This window comes from Podarcis bocagei (genome assembly GCF_964188305.1).
Source record: "Podarcis bocagei genome assembly, chromosome: 16".
NCBI classification, from domain to species: domain Eukaryota; kingdom Metazoa; phylum Chordata; class Lepidosauria; order Squamata; family Lacertidae; genus Podarcis; species Podarcis bocagei.
Genome location: NC_138142.1, coordinates 13,296,705 through 13,316,139, shown reverse-complemented (window position 1 = coordinate 13,316,139; position 19,435 = coordinate 13,296,705). Strand labels below are relative to the sequence as shown.

The 19,435-nt window shown below is 46.3% G+C and overlaps 1 protein-coding gene across 4 annotated transcripts in view; it reads right to left on the bottom strand.

Annotated features, from left to right (window-relative positions):
- GNB1L (G protein subunit beta 1 like) overlaps nucleotides 1-19,069 on the bottom strand; it is an 82,621-nt gene extending 63,552 nt beyond the window's left edge. For 2 of the 4 annotated variants that reach the window (XM_081175094.1, XM_081175098.1), the window contains exons 1-2: nucleotides 18,947-19,069; nucleotides 16,737-16,816 (exon numbers count right to left, since the gene is read on the bottom strand). The gene's annotated coding sequence lies outside the window, so the exon portion shown is untranslated. Of the gene's footprint in view, nucleotides 1-16,736; nucleotides 16,817-18,081; nucleotides 18,223-18,946 lie in introns of those variants that run through there. The other 2 variants (XM_081175095.1, XM_081175097.1) reach the window with 2 other exon arrangements.
- Between the last annotated feature and the right edge of the window lie 366 nt (nucleotides 19,070-19,435).

Genomic DNA, 19,435 nt, shown 5'->3' with positions numbered 1-19,435 from the left:
TGAAATATTCGTGATTGGCCTAGATCATGGGTAGGCAAACTAAGGCCCAGGGACGGATCTGGCCCAATCACCTTCTAAATCCAGCCCGCGGATGGTCCGGGAATCCGTGTGTTTTTACATGAGTAGAATGTGTCCTTTTATTTTAAATGCATCTCTGGGTTATTTGTGGGGCATAGGAATTTGTTCATTTCCCTCTTCCAAAATATAGTCTGCCCCCCCCCCACAAGATCTGAGGGACAGTGGATCGGCCCCTGCTGAAAATGTTTGCTGACCCCAGGCCTAGATCAAGACTTTACATGTCCAGCTGACCTTTGTCAACAACAAATGGTCGCTGTTTTTTGTGTTGAATATATGCTATAAGGTAATTTATGGACCTAACAGGTATCTAAAGGGGTGTGGGTGGCACTTTGGGTTAAACCACTGAGCCTAGGGCTTGCCGATAGAAAGGTCGGTGGTTCAAATCCCTGCGACAGGGTGAGCTCCCGTTGTTCGGTCCCAGCTCCTGCCCACCTAGCAGTTCGAAAGCACGCAGTGCAAGTAGATAAAAAGGTACCGCTGCAGCGGGAAGGTAAACGGAGTTTCCGTGTGCTGCTCTGGTTTCACCAGAAGCGGCTTCGTCACGCTGGCCACATGACCCAGAAAAACTGTCTGTGAAGCAGATAAACGCTGGCTCCCTCGGCCTTTAAAGCGAGATGAGCACCGCAACCCCAGAGTCGTTTGCGACTGGACTTAATTGTCAGGGGCCCCTTTACCTTTACCTTTAGGTATCTAAAGCCATTTGCACATGCAGAATGTAGGCACCCTATATATAGAAATGAGCAAACCAGTGATATTTTAGGGAGTAGGCTAGCAGGCAGGGGCCATTACTTACATCATAGGAGCCTACACAACACAAAACACTGTTGCTGTATGTAGGATTTATGTTATTTGTTTTTTATCTTATATTTTGGAATTGTACATCCAGTTTGGTTTTTTCCTTGAAATTTTTTTTGGGGGCCCCAAGAGAGTGGGGCCCTAAGCTATAGCTTGTCTACCTTATACGTAAATCAGGCACTGGTGCAGACCCAACATGGAGGACATAGCAGGATCGGAGACAGTGACATGGTCGAAGCAGAATTTCGGTCATTAGTAGAGACCAGCAGGGAAGGGGGGGTGTTGTTTAGCTGGTTTTCCAATATGGAGGTTGTGGCTGGTAACGAAGAGAGAGGGGGGCAGGGCAGTGGTGAGGCTAGAATGGCACTAGTGCAGTGGCAAAGCCAACAGGACACTCTCGCCCAGCCTGCCCTTCCCGGTTACTTGCAGCAATGTCCGTGTTGGGAAGCCAGGCAAGAAATGAAGAGCTGTCTCCTTTGGCTTAAAGATGAAGAACTCCACGAAGTGAGAGCAGGGGTCTTTATCAAAAAAATTCCTTCCCCCCCCCTTCTTTCAAAAGCACTTTTTATGTGTTGTATTTAAATTTAATAAATAAAGTTTTCCATCAACAGTGAGCAACAGACTAGGCAAGCATGTGACTCACCCAGTCACTGTCTTTTCCCATTATGGTGAGATTTCTTTAATAATAATAATAATAATAATAATAATAATAATAATAATAATAATAATTTATTATTTATACCCCGCCCATCTGGCTGGGCCTCCCCAGCCACTCTGGGCGGCTTCCATAGAAACCAAAAATACAGTAAAATATCACACGTTAAAAACTTCCCTGAACAGGGCTGCCTTAAGATGTCTTCTGAATGTCAGGTAGTTGTTTATTGCTTTGATATCTGCTGGAAGGGTGTTCCACAGGGCGGGCGCCACTACCGAGAAGGCCCTCTGCCTGGTTCCCTGTAACTTTGCTTCTCAGTTCTCTTTTGAAGCTTCTTAGTTTGCACCTGCATATAAAAATTAGCATATGCAAATCTGCCTCCTTTTCTCCTCTTTTGGGGGTGCTGCATTTAGTGGCCACCCTAGCGCAAAGGCAGGCTGGCAGCTGGTGATCAGGCAAAAACAAGGGGAGGCGAGCCAAGAGAGATGAGCCGCAGTACCACTTCTGGCCACCCTGGCAGCGGGCACTGCAGCACAGATTAGACGGCTAGCTCCCTCTGCCAGAAATCCTGCCAACACCCCTCTATGCAGAATTTCAACCCAGGCTGCGTTAAAGGTTCCACACCCACCACATAACTACGCCAGAGCTACAAACAACTGGCGAACCAAACTGAAACGTTACTTAACAGAAAGTGACACTTAAGAAACATGCTGCAATAACTCGCCATGCAGCTGGCTGACAGATGAAGATGTAAACATTTGATCTCCCGGATCTGGAGCATGAGGAAGCGTGATTAAACTCTTAATGATAGATTCAAAGTTTCCACCGCAGTTTTGCTACTTGCAATTAAGGACGCTACCTAAATAACCTTCCCAACAGCAGTTTTATGGAGCCTCAGCAGAAAAACATCTCCATTATGCAAGTGGAAAAATGCTTTGCTCTTATTTATCAGGGATCGGGCAGGGACATCAGGGATCAGGAAGTCCTCAAGGTCTCTCATTTGCCATGGTGCAATGCATGCCACTCCTCATTCTGCTATATGCATGGAGCCAGGCCCTGACTTCTCACTCACACTCTTATGGCACAGATGGGAACCTGTGGCCCTCTAGATCAGGGTTTCCCAAACTTGGGTCTCCAGCTGTTTTTGGACTATAATTCCCATCATCCCGGACCACTGGTCCTGCTAGCTCAGGATGATGGGCGCTGCAGAGCAAAAACCAGCTGGAGACCCTGCTCCAAATGTTCCTGGACTACAGCACCCATCATCCCTGACCGTTGGCAATGTTGGCTGAGGCTGATGGGAGCTGGAGTCCCACAACATCTGGAGGGCTGAGTTTGCCTATGCCTGCCTTGTGGCATCTGGCACTTCCCTGGTTCACAGATGGGAGAAGATCCTACAAATTATGTGATTTAAGTGCTGCCTTTTAACTGAACTCGCTCATGGGTGTCAAGGCAATGTGCCTAGCTGTTCATCCCTACAGGGAGAATCCTAATTAACCTATCAACTAATTTTAATAATTACTAATTACAGTAAATTTAATGGGGTTATGTAAGACAAATACATTTTTTTTAAAAAGGCAAACCAATTAATTTTCACACCCACCCACCCCGCTAATAAATCTTGGATATTCAGAAGATCAACCGAGCATGGGTTTGTACAAGTCTACCCATTCCAATCTGTAAACTCATTAAACCTCTGCATTGAAAAATAAATCAGATACAGGGAAATAAGAAACAAGTAACACACCAGAAGATAAGTCTCCAAGCTGGAAAGGGAGTCATTTTTATGAGCAGACCCAACATTTAGGAATGCGAGAGAAAGTTTCCGATCGTTTTGTTTGGGGAGGATGGAGGTCTCGCAAGGAAGTGCGATCGCAAATGGAAAAACTTGCTATAAAAAGCTTTTCTTCCATGAATGGAAGAGGAAACAACCGAGTCCTTTAATTGTTAAATTGAGAAAAGAGGCTTCTCCAATGTCAACTTTATAAAAAACGAAAACAGAGAACAGAACACGGAGAAAAGAAAAACACAAATTGGTCTGAGGTAGGCCACTTTTTCCACAATGCCCCAGACATTTTGAGGTTTTAGAGTCCAAATCCATGAACTCACTGCCAAGCGCAAGAGCGAAGGAGGTGTCATATGCCAAGGAGGAAGACAATTAGAAGGATGAATGAAAGCCTTCTGAGATAACAACTCCAGCCGTTTCCTTTTAATCTCGGATGAGCAGTCAACCTGGATGTTCCATATACATGCCAATTCCTGGATTCCCTCTCTCTTTCAAAAAAGGATTACTTTGCTCACTTAAAACAAAATGATTTGTTATCCTGGGAAGCTTGTTATACGGCCATGAGAAAATAAAATGTGTCTAAGGGATTCGCTTGGATTTGCAGAGAATGCTTTCATCCTATCCAACACTTCTTAAATGAAAACAAAAAGGAGAAGATTGCTAGGAGCTAACAGATCTTGGCTCTATGCGACGAGAAGCAGGAAGAAAGTCCCAGATTCATCACAGTCTTCTACAGTTTAAAAAAATAAAAAGGAGGACCCAGTAGCAGGAAATGGGAAAGGCTTTTGCCAGAAACCCTGCCATCCAGGGTCAACTCTGCTGGGCAAGATGACCCATCTGACCTGGGAAATGGTAGTGCACTATATTCCTGTGCCATCAAGGGTTGAGGAGGGAGAAAGGTTGTTTTCTGCTGCTCCAGAGAAGCGGACACGGAGCAATGGATTCAAACTACAAGAAAGAAGATTCCACCTAAACATTAGGAAGAACTTCCTGACAGTAAGAGCTGTTCGACAGTGGAATTTGCTGCCAAGGAGTGTGGTGGAGTCTCCTTCTTTGGAGGTCTTTAAGCAGAGGCTTGACAACCATATGTCAGGAGTGCTCTGATGGTGTTTCCTGCTTGGCAGGGGGTTGGACTCGATGGCCCTTGCGGTCTCTTCCAACTCTATGATTCTATGATTCTATGAGTGCCAGGATGAAACAAAGATGGATTTGAATACAAAACTAGGACACATTAGGCCCTGGACTTAGCTCCACCGGTGGCAGAAGAGCAGGGCCAAATCCAACTAGTCCAGATTGACTGCTTTGTGGCACAGGCCTTGCATATGTGACAGTCTCACCCATTCTTAGGAACAAACTCGGAAGCTTATCTTCAATCTTCAGAGAGGTTAGCCGCGGGATAAGCATGGCAGGGTGTGCGTAAGAAGCCAAGCCCTATCACCCCACTGCAATTAAAGAACAATTAATTCCGCCTCCACCCGCTATGGAACAGCACCAAAAACTAGTTGGGAGAAACAAGATTTCAAATGCTCGTGTATGTCCACAGTGTCAGCATTTGCATTCTGCCCAAGTTTTCCATTCTTCCTCGCTTCATTCAGTTCCGCAGCCAGGATGGATGCTTGGGTGTCGATTGATGATTTATCGATCCGTTACATGCTTTACCTTGCTGGCAGGAGATGCTTCTCCACTCTGACATCTAAACTCTGTTTTCTAGCAGTATATATAATAACTATATTTAAAGACTCATATAACTGAAGAATTAGGAGTCTAGTCTAACCATCTGCTATGCAGGAATCACAGCTTAAGAATCCCTGGCAGATGGCCTTCCAACCTCTGTTTAAAAACCTCCAGGAAGGTAAGCCCACCACCTTCCAAGGTAAACCATTCCACTGTCAAACAGCTCTCACTGTCAGTATTGTCTTCCTAATGTTAAGTCGGAATCTTCTTTCTTGTACAGTGGTACCTCAGGTTACATACACTTCAGGTTACATACGCTTCAGGTTACAGACTCTGCTAACCCAGAAATAGTGCTTCAGGGTAAGAACTTTGCTTCAGGATGAGAACAGAAATCGTGCTCCGGCGGCGCGGCAGCAGCAGAAGGCCCCATTAGCTAAAGTGGTGCTTCAGGTTAAGAACAGTTTCAGGTTAAGTACGGACCTCCGGAACGAATTAAGTACTTAACCTGAGGTACCACTGTAATAAGAATCCATTGTTATAGTTCCTATCCTCTGAAGCATGGGTAGGCACAAACTAAGGCCTGGGGGCCGGATCCAGCCCAATCGCCTTCTAAATCCGGCCCGTGGATGGTGCGGGAATCAGCGTGTTTTTACATGAGTAGAATGTGTGCTTTTATTTAAAATGCATCTCTGGGTTATTTGTGGGGCAATTCGTTCTCCACCCCCTCCAAAATATAGTCCAGCCCCCCACAAGGTCTGAGGGACAGTGGACCGGCCCCCTGCTGAAAAAGTTTGCTGACCCCTGCTCTGAAGCGACAAAAATACCCAAGTTTTTCCCATCTTCCATGTGACGGACCTTCAGATATTTGGAGATGGCAAACATATCACCACCTTACAACCCTGTTTTGCTATTGGTCCATTGCTTTCAATTTCCATTAACTGTACTACTTGATGGGTATCATATACATTTAAAAAAACAAAAACAAAAGGGAAGTTGTTCGGAAGGCATTCAAGATGTTGGAAGGTTTGTCCTATGCAGAGACCGGATTCCTCATCATCACATCTCTTGACTCATAAAAATAAATTGCTTCAAGTATCTGAAAGGATGATCTCAGGAAATATGCATGTAATAAGCCTTTGGCTTAAGCTCTTCAGGCAGAACGGCTTGCATTCCCAAACCTGCGCTTGCCAAGGGAGCGCCCACGTGGGGGCGGGGCATTTGTCAGTGAGAACTGGTGGGTGGGCGGTGCTTAACCCTCCCCCGCACCACCACATCAACCTCGTCTGCACATATGCTCCAGCCTCAAACACACTTTCCCCTCAGCTGGGCTTACTTCTGATCGCCAAGCCGCCACAGGAAGAATGGGCTAAAATGGGCAAGGGTGGGAGAGCAAATCTGCCGGGGAGACTTGGTGGCTAGGGGTGGGGGGAGAAGACTAAATATCCTCTTCCTCCCTACGAATTATCTCTTTCAAATGCCTTGGCCTGAGCCGGCCCAACTATTAGACAGAGTCAGGAGGCCGCCTTGGGCAACTGGCTTTTGGCATCATGAAAGGGCAAATTTATTACCACTATATTTTTACTTCTGAGGGTAGGGGTAGGTGGCCTCAGGTGCCAAAACTTGGGGACTTACTATGAACTTTTGCGGGGAGTTGTGACATTTGTTCTTCTGCCTCAGACAGCAAAATCTCTTGGCTCAGCCTTCCCAGGCCCTTACATAAGGAACCCTGTGTTTGCCTTGTAACATGTGCTTTATTCATTTGTTTAAGCCAGCCTGCCACCAATGTGCTCAAGGTGACATATGTAGCTGAAACTACTCAGTTACTTCAGAGTACAGTGGTACCTCGGGTTACATACGCTTCAGGTTACAGACGCTTCAAGTTACAGACTCTGCTAACCCAGAAATAGTACCTTGGGTTAAGAACTTTGCTTCAGGATGAGAACAGAAATTGTGCTCCGGCGGCAGCAGGAGGCCCCATTAGCTAAAGTGGTGCTTCAGGTTAAGAACAGTTTCAGGTTAAGTACGGACCTCCGGAACGAATTAAGTACTTAACCAGAGGTACCACTGTAGTTACAAAAGTTGTTCCAAACACCGGTCATATCAGAAGTCTTTTTAGGCCTCGTCACCTCTATGCTCAGTCAACCTATGCTGGCAGTGTCAATTCTATGGTTGGGTTTCTGATTTCTGAACGTCTGATAAAGCAAATAGAGACACCCGAGAAACAGCTATGAGCCTGGCTTCTCAAAGGTTGTCCCCAAAAAAGTTCCCGAAGTGAAAAGGGTGAGGGGAGAAGCACACTCCTCAGCATAGGTAGGCAAACTAAGGCCCGGGGGCCGGATCCGGCCCAATCGCCTTCTGAATCCGGCCCACGGACGGTCCGGGAATCAGCGTGTTTTTACATGAGTAGAATGTGTCCTTTTATTTAAAATGCACCTCTGGGTTATTTGTGGGCCATAGGAATTCGTTCACCTCCCCCCCCCCCAAAAAAATATAGTCTGCCCCCCCAAGGTCTGAGGGACAGTGGATCGACCCCCTGCTGAAAAAGTTTGCTGACCCCTGCTCCTGAGCTTCTCCAAGGATAATTAACGGCATGACAAGGATGAACCGCTCAGCTGGCAACACCCTCGCCCAGGTGTGAAAACTGGCAGTCACTTGGGCCCAAAGTGTAACGAAACACCTATAATATTAAGAAGTAGGCAAATTATCCCAAGACAATCCATCACAACACACAGTGTCAGGATGATTCATTAGGACAAGGAAACACTTGTACAGTGGTACCTTGGGTTAAGAACTTAATTCGTTCTGGAGGTCTGTTCTTAACCTGAAACTGTTCTTAACTTGAAGCACCACTTTAACTAATGGGGCCTCCTGCTGCCGCTGTGCCGTTGCTGCACGACTTCTGTTCTCATCCTGAAGCAAAGTTCTTAACCCGAGGTACTATTTCTGGGTTAGCGGAGTCTGTAACCTGAAGCGTATGTAACCTGAAGCGTATGTAACCTGAGGCACCACTGTATTAATGAATGCACACATTCAAAGAGCGATTAGGAAAGGCCTCGTGTTTCCATCGAGCAGCGACTTCAGACTCTGAAAGCAACAAGTTCGGATGAATAGCTTTTGACTTTCTAAGACCAGGGGTCCATCTTCATCATGGGATGCCCATTTAAGCATTTAAGCACGTCCCATCTCTTACTGTCTCCTCCTCATCATCAAAAATTATTTAAGAAAGAAAATATCTAAGGTTACATAATGTAAGAAGACCCCGCTTGGTCAGACCAATGGCCCATGTAGTCCAGGATCCTGTTTTCACAGAGGCCACCCAGATACCTAGGAAAAACCCACAAGCAGGACCTGCGCACAAGAGAACCCTCCCTGTCTGCAGTTTCCAGCAACTGGTATTCAGAAAAGATGTTGTCTCCATCATGGCTAGTAGCCATTGAAAGCCTTTTCCTCCATGAATTCGTCTAATCCTCTTTTAAAGCCACCCAGGCTGGTGGACATTACTGTTTCCTGTGGGAGCGGGTTCCACTGGTCAGTCACCTTAAATCAGCATGCAACCCCAGTGTAGCTTGTGACCCACTAGATGAGAATCAATGGAAGACCAAGGATGGGGGACCTGTGGTTCTCCAGATGTTGCGGGACTGAAACTCCCCACGTCCCCAACCATGCTGGACCGGAACAGATGAAGTCCAACTGCATATGGAGGCCCACGGCTGATGGGAGATGGAGGCCGACAACATCTGGAAGGCTTATGGGTCCCCCAACTGTGATACAGAAAAACATGGAGCAAGCTCAAGATTTGTCAGCCAGTGGCTAAATGAAGTGAAATATTGTTGGGCTAAGGAAAATAATGAAAAGCCTAATGTCAGGGGTTTAGGTGCAGAGGCACGGGCAAGGGAGGAAACAGAGAGCGAAGGGGAGGAGACAGAGGAAAGGATGAGTGATGACGACGACCCGAGATCTCCCAGTCTTTCCAGTGAATCAGAGGATTCACAGAAAGGAGCACCAGTGGCCAGGGCAAGGGGGGAGTCTAGGGAGGCACCCCAGGAAGATAGAGCCAGAGGAGACTCAGGGGGGAGCAGCTGGAAATCGGGACCAGCGTCACCGCCAGGAAGCAGGGAAGAGGAAAGGAGCCAGGAGGGAAGCGCTGGCAGCTCACCACAGGAGGGAGGGCAGGAGTCAGGAGTGGCCACACCTCCATCGGGGAGCGAGGAAACGGTTAAGAGGAAAGTGGAAGGTTGGGCGCGCGCGCCAAGTTCAAATGCAGAGGAAGGCGGCGCAGTGAGCAGCCCCGAAAGGGAACCGGGTCCTAAAGCCCGGCGCAAGGAGGCAGAAGGGTCCGGGTCAGCGTCAGAAGAATCCCGGAGGGAAGAGGCCCCGGGGGGTAGAGGGACCCAGAGGAGGACAGTCAGGAGGAAAAGGTGGAGCAAGGCTAGGATATTAAGTTGGTGCGCACGGGGCGGAGACTCAGACGGAGCCTCGCCGATCTAGCTAGTAGACGTAGAGCTGCAGACAGCAGCGTGAGAATGGAAACTGTAATTCAATAAAGACTTTTACTTAATGACCGCTGGCTAGCGTGATCCTCTGTGAGCTAGGATCTTGAAGCAGCTCTGACACCTAATCTGGCTGCGCATTTTTGGATGAGCATTCCAACTCATGTGCCTTTCAGTTTCTGGGAAGATTACATTAAAAAAGGAGTTTCTCCACCCTCTCTCATGCGAACCATAAAATAGATTTATGGCCCAGGTTGGGGGAAAGAATATTTAGGAAAATAATGCATCAAACTCATTTATTTTTACAACCAGGATTTTCTTTCTAATCAACACAGAGCCAAAGTTTGGCCTTCCACTTAATACTCTGGTTACTCTTTCTACTATCAGCCTTGCAGAACAGACTGCTTCCCTGGGGAAACTGCTGCAGCTGTGTGGGTTTGGAAAGTCTTGCCTAATTTTTAAAGGCAGTATCTTTCTCTTGAAGTACCGAACAAGATGCAACAGGGAGGGTGATCAATCCTCGCAGAAAACATTTGGCCTGGGACAGTAAACCTGAGACTCGTGGTTGTTGGCGTTCATTGGGACCGGTTGGGTATAAGGTCAACAACAGGGGCAGCCATAACAAATGACAGGCAGAGTCAATTCTAGTTCTGTAGCCATCTTCCTCCCTGCTGAGTTATTTAACACTGAGACTAAGCAGCAGTAAGTTGATAGCCAAATGCCACCTTCTAGACTAGTTCTAAGAAAGAAGGCAGTCAGGTCGGGGCTGCCTAACTTTGTTGGGGCCGGATGTCTGGAAAGGTGCCAGCAGAGGCTGGGCAATTCACCCTTCTGGAGGAGACAGGGAATGACTGACAGCCCATAAACACCACCCATTCAAACATCATCATGTGATTCATCCAGAGATCTTTATGCCCAGTCCCTGGTCCACCAGTAGTCCTAGGTCCACCAGTAGTCAGGATTCCTCAACCTCGTCCCTCCAGATGTTTTGAGACTACAATTCCCATCATCCCTGACCACTGGTCCTGCTAGCTAGGGATCATGGGAGTTGTAGGCCAAAAACATCTGGAGGGCCGAGGTTAAGGAAGCTTGCCTTAAGTGCTTTTGCCAGGCTTGAGCGTGTCCTTGAACTGTGATAACATCTCTTGCTTGCCTGGATGAGAATGGAGAGATGGAGGAGACAATGTCATATAAACATCTGGCAATTTTTTTGTATCTGAAATACAGCAGCTAAGAATTGCACATGTTGCTCCATCCACTTTTGCCTCTGTTCCCACTATCTGTGCTCTCCAACTGAGCTGGGTGCTTCCCTCTAACACCTATGAGGGAGCTATGGGTGCGCCAACCCTTCTGCCCCCGAAGAAGATTCCCCAACTACCTCCGCAACATCAATACTAACAGAGCCAGCGTAAGACCCATCAAAATGCAGCCACTGTGTACGGCCAAACAAACGCCCACAGAACCCACTTTTGTCCATGTTTAAACAAAGTTCCTGGGAGAGAAATTTGTCCTCAAGTCTCAGGAAGATCGAGAGCTAAAAAGTGTTTTCATAGGTTCATTTTATTCTCATTTTTAGGGGGATCACTTTAACTGCTCCAGAGAGGCTCATAATTTTGAAACGGCTCAGGAGTTTAAACAATGGATGTTGAGCCTGTGTTAATTCGAAACCCTTGACTCATCCTGCCAACCTCACTTTTTTCATATGTCGACATTTTAATATTAAAGAAGCAGTAAATCCATCCATCTGGGTGTGTTGGATCAAAGTAATATTCCTTCCTTTTCAGATCCTATACACACACAGACACACACCAAAAAAACAACAAAAAATACTTGGGTTAGATTGGACATTTATGCAAATTTCCACTTGATGGTGACTTTTATATATATATAAGCAAAAAAGAGAGAAAGGGGGAAAGTTTAAGTGTTGACTTTTTCACTGCTCAGAATTTACTCTTCCTCCAATAGGGGCAGAGCACATTCATCTATCTTGGAAAAGGGAATCCTGAGAATTAGTTGTTTTTTCTTGACAAAAGCCAACTCGTTACAGCTGACTGGTTCACAGTTTTTAGGCTGCCAATGAAACAGATCTATGTGTGTTTTTTATGGATAAGCTTATGGAAAATCTTCACCCTGAGGGACAAAAAAGAAATTCTATAAAAAGACACGAGAATACGTAATACAATAGTGTCTGCAATTCATGGTTTATACAGAAAGAACAGGAAAATGTCTGGCTAGGAACCTTAACAACATGTGAGGGACAATGATTTAAGGTTATGAAGAAAATATTACAGAGACTGAATAATGCCGTTACATTTAAATAAAGAAATAAGCTGTGTTCAGACAAATGCCCTCATATGCTAAGCACGAGTGTGTGGAGTACAATAACTTTATAGACTTTGTAGGGAAGGGGCCATAGTTCAATGGGAGAGCCTCTGCCTTGAATGCAAAAGATCCCAAGTTCAGTCCCAGGCATCTTCAGGTAAGACTGTAAGCAACCCCTGCCAAAAATCCTAGTTAATTTAGATAGGCAATACTGAGCAAGACGAAGCAGCAATCTGACTCAGTATATACCATACTTTTCCATCTATAAGACGCCTCCACGTATAGGACACCCCCTATTTTGGGGGGACTCAAATTTAAGAAAATGGGGGGAGATGGCACAGAGTTGTTGAGCTTTTTTCAGGGGGGATTGCCGAAAATCACTCGCCTGCCCGCGTCGCAAAATTCGCCTCCCATCTGTCCCCATCACCAGCAGAAGCTGCCAATCACCCGCCCAACTGCCAGAGCATCAGCCAGTCAACACCACCCATTGACGCAGCAACCAATAACACGCACAATAGCCGCTGACAGCCGTGGCAGCAAGCAATCAAGGAGAGACCCACTTTTTGGCATGATTTTTAAAGGAAAAAACATAGTCTTATACATGGCAAAGTATGGTATGTTCCTAGATAATAAACAGAGTCTTTCTGTATGATCAGCACCCCATTCAACTACTGTTTTCATTGCTTAACCCCAAATATTAAAAGATACAAAAAAAGAGAGAGAGATTATCCAAAGCTCATAAGTAATTGGTAAGGTTTATGAGCTATGGCCAGCCTACAAATTTTTGGGCACCAAATCACAAAGGCAGGCTCCAGTGTTTACAGAACTATCCTAGACAAGTCTACTCAGAATTAGATCCCACAATCTGGTGCCTTTCATATGTTTTGGCCTATAGTTCTCAGCAGCTCAAACCAGCAGCAGGTGGTCTCTTGTCAACGGGAAGCAATGTTCCACCTGGACTGTCAGAGGCAGCACGCCTCTGAATGTCAGTTCCCGGGAATCACAGGTGGGCAGAGTGCTGCTGCACTCATGACCGGCTTGCAGGCTTCCCATGGGCATCTGGGAACAGGATCTTAGACTACATCAGGGTCAGCAAGGCTTCCCGTGCATGGGCTAGATCACTCCCATGGAGATCCTCTGTGGGCCGGACTGGCGCAGTGTGATGCTGGAAATCGCGTCTGGTTATGTCTGCGGCGCCAGAAATCGCTTCTGCGCATGCCCAGATGCCAAAAATCACGCCTGCACAGAAGTGATTTCCAGAGCCGCAGACATGCGCAGACGCGATTTCCGGCATCTGGGCATGCGCAGAAGCAATTTCTGGAGCCGCAGAAGAGAGTCCCCATGCCGTGCTGCGCCAGTTTAGCACAGTGCATGGGGACTCGCCAAGCAGGCGGCTAGGTTCAGGGGCGGCTCATGGGCCGGTTAAGAAACCCTCATGGGCCGCTTCCGGCCCATGGGCCTTAGGTTGCTGACCACTGGACTACACGGACCATTGGTCTGATCCAGCAGGCTCGTCTTAGGTTCAAAAACATAATCTGAAGTTTGTTCTCTAAATCACTAATAAATTAATTGCTTACTACAGCAGCGATACTCTACTTCTCATCTCCTCCTAAACTACAAGACTCTCTAAGCAGTGATTTGACCATTTCACCATGAAAACACATACTGAGAACCAAGCCTTTCAAGTCCCACCAATCTCAAACAGAGCAATCTAAGCCCATATTTAATCCTCCCATTGAGATCAATAGAACTTAGAAGGGCTTTTCTTGCCTGGATGGCAATACTGCTCTTTAACTCCACCCTTTTCAGCAAGGTCTTGAACCACAGGGTTGGCAGTTAGCATTCAAGAGTCATAAAAGAGAGAGAGAGAGACCATCAAATTCAAATTGCACAAAATTATAAGGTGTGGGTCACTTGTTTGGGCATTTACAAGTCACTGAGATTAAATATCTGGGAGGTGGTTTGATATGATCTCATGGTACAAAGATCCCAAGCACCAGCTGCCCTCTGGAGCCCTAACGATGCCAGTTCAAGACGTCTCCAAAAATTGCATTTGTAATAGTCCAAAGCAGCTGTTTTAATCAGGAATAAAACTGGTTTGCATATCCATCAGCATTTCATAGGCTTTTGACCCTATTGATCAAAAGATATTTAAACTAAAACCCAAGTACATTGACTAGGGAGTAAACTGTATTGAGCAAAACATTTAAAAACATGCATAGGATATTTGCACAGTGCAAGTGCAGTGGTACATATTGCGGAGGATGAGGCCTCATTGAACCCAGTGGGACTTACCTCCAACTAAAATGGACATACGACTGGGCTCTGCTAACCCCCCCCCCAAAAAAAAACCCTGTACCTGCTTACACTACTACCCTCCAAAACACTGGTGTTTTTTTCCTTAGCACAAAATGCCTGCATCAGTGTAACCTGTTAACCACATCCGAGTGATCCTTATCTCGGCTTAATAAGCAGAAATATGAATGAGCCTTTTGCCTGCCCAAGTAAACTCTTTGTTCCTCCTTTCGCAGTGCAAGTGAACAAACCAGTCAAGATACAATTGCCCAAACTCTCCTACTGTGAAATAAGTGACATTAGCAGCCGCGTCCCATGCATGATTGCATAGAAATACAGAGTTCAGAGGATCTTCCTAGCACATGTGTTTAGGACCGTAGCCTAGGACAGGCTGGAGGATGTTTAGTTGAGGTGGAGGAGTCCCTCTGCACTGTGCTGCCTCAACCAGTGAGGGAGTTGATCAATGCACCCGCCCGGAAGCCAGCTGCATTGTCAATGGCGATAGCAGAAATCCCTGAAAAGGGTGTTTCAACCTGAAAGCTGGCATAGCAAAAGAGGAAGGTTTTTTCCCCTTCTTCCCCTGACCTTCTGCACAGGGGGTTGGAGTGCTCTTAAGATGATAATTCCGAACTGGAACGAAAATGCTGCCTGGAACGAAACTCTTCATTGCACCCAGTGGAGGCTGGGTCCATTAAGGTGAATGCCCCACCTGCCTGCCTTCTTACTTGCAAAAAGGTCTTTGGGGTGGCCCTGCCTGACAGCTTTCACCTCCTGAGTCTCAGCGTTGCCCTTCTAGAACTCAGGAGGGAAGAGGGTGGCGATGAAAGTAGAATTTGTTGGCTCTGCCTGCCATTGCCTCTGGCTCCACCTACTGTCTGGGTTCCCTGCCTGTCCAAATGGGCCCCAGCCACTACTGATCACATGTGTGCACACCTATTCTGATGTACTTCTGATGTACTGCTCCTGATTTAAGCTACCTTGCTGGTCTCCAGCATGTCCAAACATCCCTTAAAAATTGTTCCTGCTTATTTGCAAAGGACCCAAAGGCACCAGAGGCTGCTTTGTGCAAAATTACACATTTGGATGCGCTTATTATCTTGGCTCGCTGCCTAAAATGAGGTGCGCCGAGCAATATTATAAGCTCAGGTAAATGAGGCAAAAAATCAGCAAACTGATTGACCTAAAAAGGAAATGCTCCAGGTCATGGGCAATTTGCATTCCCCCCCCCCCCACAAGCCTACTACAAGAATTGATGAACAGATAAAACTACAGGAATATTATTGCATCCCTACTTGTAAGCTTGAAAACAACCACTCGCCTGGAGCAAGTAAGAAATCATCTTTACATGACCAGGCAGGGAAGTGCATGTAGTATATCAGAGAGAACACAGAACCTGCATTCATCTGAACCCCTTCTCTGTGTGTCCCCCTCTGATGCAGCTGCATATGGTTGCAACACAAAGACAGGCCTTTTTAGTGGTGGCCCCTCACTTGTGCCCAAGCAAGACTTATTTGCTCATGCACTTATTATTGGTTATTAATACCGAGCTTAAGGTTATAATTTAAGCGGCTGCTATAGATGGAATTTGACATAATTTTTACTATTTCAATTCTCTGTTTCATTGGTTTTTTAAAAATATTTTAATAAAAATTTAAATATATTTTTATTGCTCCTTGATCATATTGATGAAGGGTGGTACAGCACCTTCTGTTTCTACACCTGCTGAAAACATTTCCATCCTGCCAGGCCTATGCAAGAAATTAAAAATACATATTCCCAGAATGGTTAATTGATGCCTGTTTTTAACTTTCTTATGTAGTTTTCATTGTATGGTCTTACGTATTTTTGCTGTACACTGTTTTCACATAGTTTATTAAACAGCAATCTATAAACAATTTTTTATAAATAAACAATATTTTGAATCAATCCATCGCTTAATGGCCTAAAACAAGACCACCAGCTTAATGACTTTAACAGAAGAATAGACAAATTCATGAGGGAGAAGGCTAACATTGGCTATGCTCTGCCTCCACGGTTGGAGGCAGTACAGTGGTACCTCAGGTTAAGTACTTAATTCGTTCCGGAGGTCCGTTCTTAACCTGAAACTGTTCTTAACCTGAAGCACCACTTTAGCTAATGGGGCCTGCTGCTGCTGCCACGCCGCCGCCACGCAATTTCTGTTCTCATCCTGAAGCAAAGTTCTTAACCCGAGGTACTATTTCTGGGTTAGCAGAGTCTGTAACCTGACGTGTATGTAACCTGAAGCGTATGTAACCCGAGGTACCACTGTAATGGTTCTGAATACCTATTGCTGGAAACTACAGCGGGGAGAGGCTCTTGTGCCTGGGACCAGCTTGAGAATTTCCCAGAAGCATCTACTTGGCCCCTGTGAGAACAGGGAGATGAACTATATGGGCCCCTGGCCTCATTCAGCAGGCATTGGCGGAGCTTCATGCTCTGGCATGGGGGGCGGCGGGGGTGGAGAGCAGGTGGGGGCGGGGCTGGCGTGCATCCCGGGGGCAATGCGCTCCCCCCGCACGCCTCTTCCTCCGCCAGTGTCAACAGGCTCTTGTGTTCTTATGGACGAGCAGATAGTTTAAAAATCGCAAAAAGGTTCATTATTTTAAACCCAGATACTTACAGAAACTGTAGCTGGCAGGTACTAGTCCTTGAAGAGGCAACCTCCCTTCTCTCACACACACTTGAAAAAACATGCAATGTCTAAAAGAAGGAAAGTTATCTATTAGCTATTGAACCATTCAGTATCACCTCTATCATTTCTGATTGCCAGATTCACTTTCTGCAAGTGCTCCTGTTTCTTAACTGGCATCAAGGGACAGGCAGAAATTCACTGTATGTCAATGAAGAAGATGACACCTGTTGGATTTTTTGCCAGCATTCAGTTGGTAAGGCGAGGGGGAAATGCTAGGGAGGAGAGACAGGTTCAGCAACAAATCCTGCCTCATACCCTGTATTCACAAGGAAAGACCACACCTTTCGGATTCCTGCCTTGCTCACTCCTGTTAAAAACACAGCTTCACCTTCAAAGGGTGCATCTTTATTTGGTTATTTAAGAAAATTATTCCCCACCCACCATATACAGTAAGCTTAGTTTTTACACACATACACACACACACACACACACACACACACACACGACAGCAATAAAACAAATAATAGAAAAATAATAAACATGGTCAATGCAACAAATGATCTAACATTTTAAAAGCCTGGGAAAATGGTAAGGCTTTTGTCTGACACTGTGAAAGCATGAGAGTCAATGTGCAGAAGGTTACCACCAGTTCACTATTGGGTTTAAGCTTCTTTATCATTGTATTAATGTTATTTTACTTAGATGGAGGAATCCTTCTCATTTTATGCTGGAAAGCCCTCACCCAGAATATCTAGAAGGGAAGTAATTCCTGTTGGGTTTTTAACCTCTTGTTAAAGCCACTGTGGTGTCCCATCTGTTGAACACCGCTCCAATTGCAGGTATTTCTGGCGCCACCATTGTTAGTTTTCCAATGCCAGGCTAAGACATATTTATCTGCGCAGGCATTTTAAGTTTTGTAAGCTGATCATTGTTCAACCCGCTCTGTTGTTTTTAGCTGTCCTGTTTGTTTGATGGTGTGTTGTGTTATGTGTTTTTGCTTATGTTATGAGTTGCTTAGCTGCTTTTATTTCCTTTTCTATTCCATTCCATTCCCTGCCCTGGTATTCACATTCTGCATCACTGCGCGGGCAGGAAGGGGGCAGCATGCAGTCGAAAGAGCGCTGTGCCATATACAGTAAAGATGCCAGCTCTACCTGTTGGATTCCTGCTCCACGGCTGCAAGAGACTTAGCTCTGCCAGCAGGAATCCAAAGAAAGCCCCTTACCAAATAAAATAGCTCTTGTCCCTGCAGGCAAGGCAACACCTGTTGAATTCCCTGCGTCAAGCCCCCTTCCACCCTATAATACTGCAACCTTTCTATAGGAAATTGCACCTGTTGAATTTCTCCCTGCATTCCAGCTGTTGAAGGCCATGCCAAAGTACCAACGGAAGAAGAGCGGCAGGTGAAAATGATGGACTTTGCGGAACTGACAGGAAAAATCCGAAACCAGCACGATCAAATATTCCAAAAAGACTGGAGATAATTTATACAACATTTGAAAGATCGTTGTAAGCAATTAACGACACTAGTAGGGTTATCTGGACTTGTAATGAGAAGTGTTTTTTACCTTTCTATATTTATTTAAATTTTGAGGTATTTAGTAATGAGTTACATTAGAACTGGAAAATATATAGAATGCTGTGATATAAAGGTTAGTTTTGAAAGCCAAGAGGTGGGAGGGAAGGAAGTCGGCAGGCTCTAAAGAGCCAAAGAAGTGGATAATAACAATGTGATTATATATGTTTAAATGGAAAATTAATAAAAAATATTATTATTATTAAAAAAGGCCACGCCAAGTGGGGGTGGATGGGCTGAGCAGAGGACCACCATGCAACCCAAAGCATGCCTCACCAGGTAAGGTTAAAGGCTTGACCTGTTGGGTTCCTGCCTGCCTCACAGCTGCAAACTTAGGCCTGCCAGAGGGGGAGGAGTATCCAAAGAGTGCCGCATTATTGGAGGCGTCAAAGCCCACCCCCCTCACCACAGGCAAGGCTGGACCTGTTGAATTTCAACCTGCTCTGCAGGTACGGAGCGTGGGGGGGGGAATCCAAAGAAGGCCTTACTGGATAGGAGAGTGGACTCCTCTCCAACAGGCCTCTCCCACACACACACACACATTAACTGAAACACAAGAGCCCCCATTCGCCCCTCCCCACAAATATCCCCCCTCACTCGCTAACTACATTACATTCCTCACCCATGAGGAAGACGATCGATCGGCGATCTGCAGGCGATGCCTGCCCGGCTGCACAGCACGCAGGGCGCAGGGCTACACATGGAGCACAGAGAAAGAGAGAGAGAGAGCGGGCGCGCCGACAACACCGTCACGTGACAGGGACTCTGAGGCGGCTCGACCGCCTCTGCGGCAAGGCTTTCCCTGCTCCGCGGCGCATGCGCGGGCTTGATCCCTTGGCTGGGCTGCAGCCCGGCGCGGTGGAACGTTGAGGAATGTTGCAAATCTGGAGTTTTGGAGGGAGGGAGGGAAGGTGTTAATGGGGGCGCTAGCAAAGGGGTACGTGTGGGAGGGGGGTATTTAGCGGTAGGTGGAGGTGGCCGGTTGCAAAAGGAAAAGGGGGACACACTGCGCTTTTAATAGTTGTGTTCGATCAATCAATCAATCAATCAATCAATCCCCAGGTGTAGATTGGAGGACAAGCTGCCAGCACCAGTAGAATCTCTCTCTTCT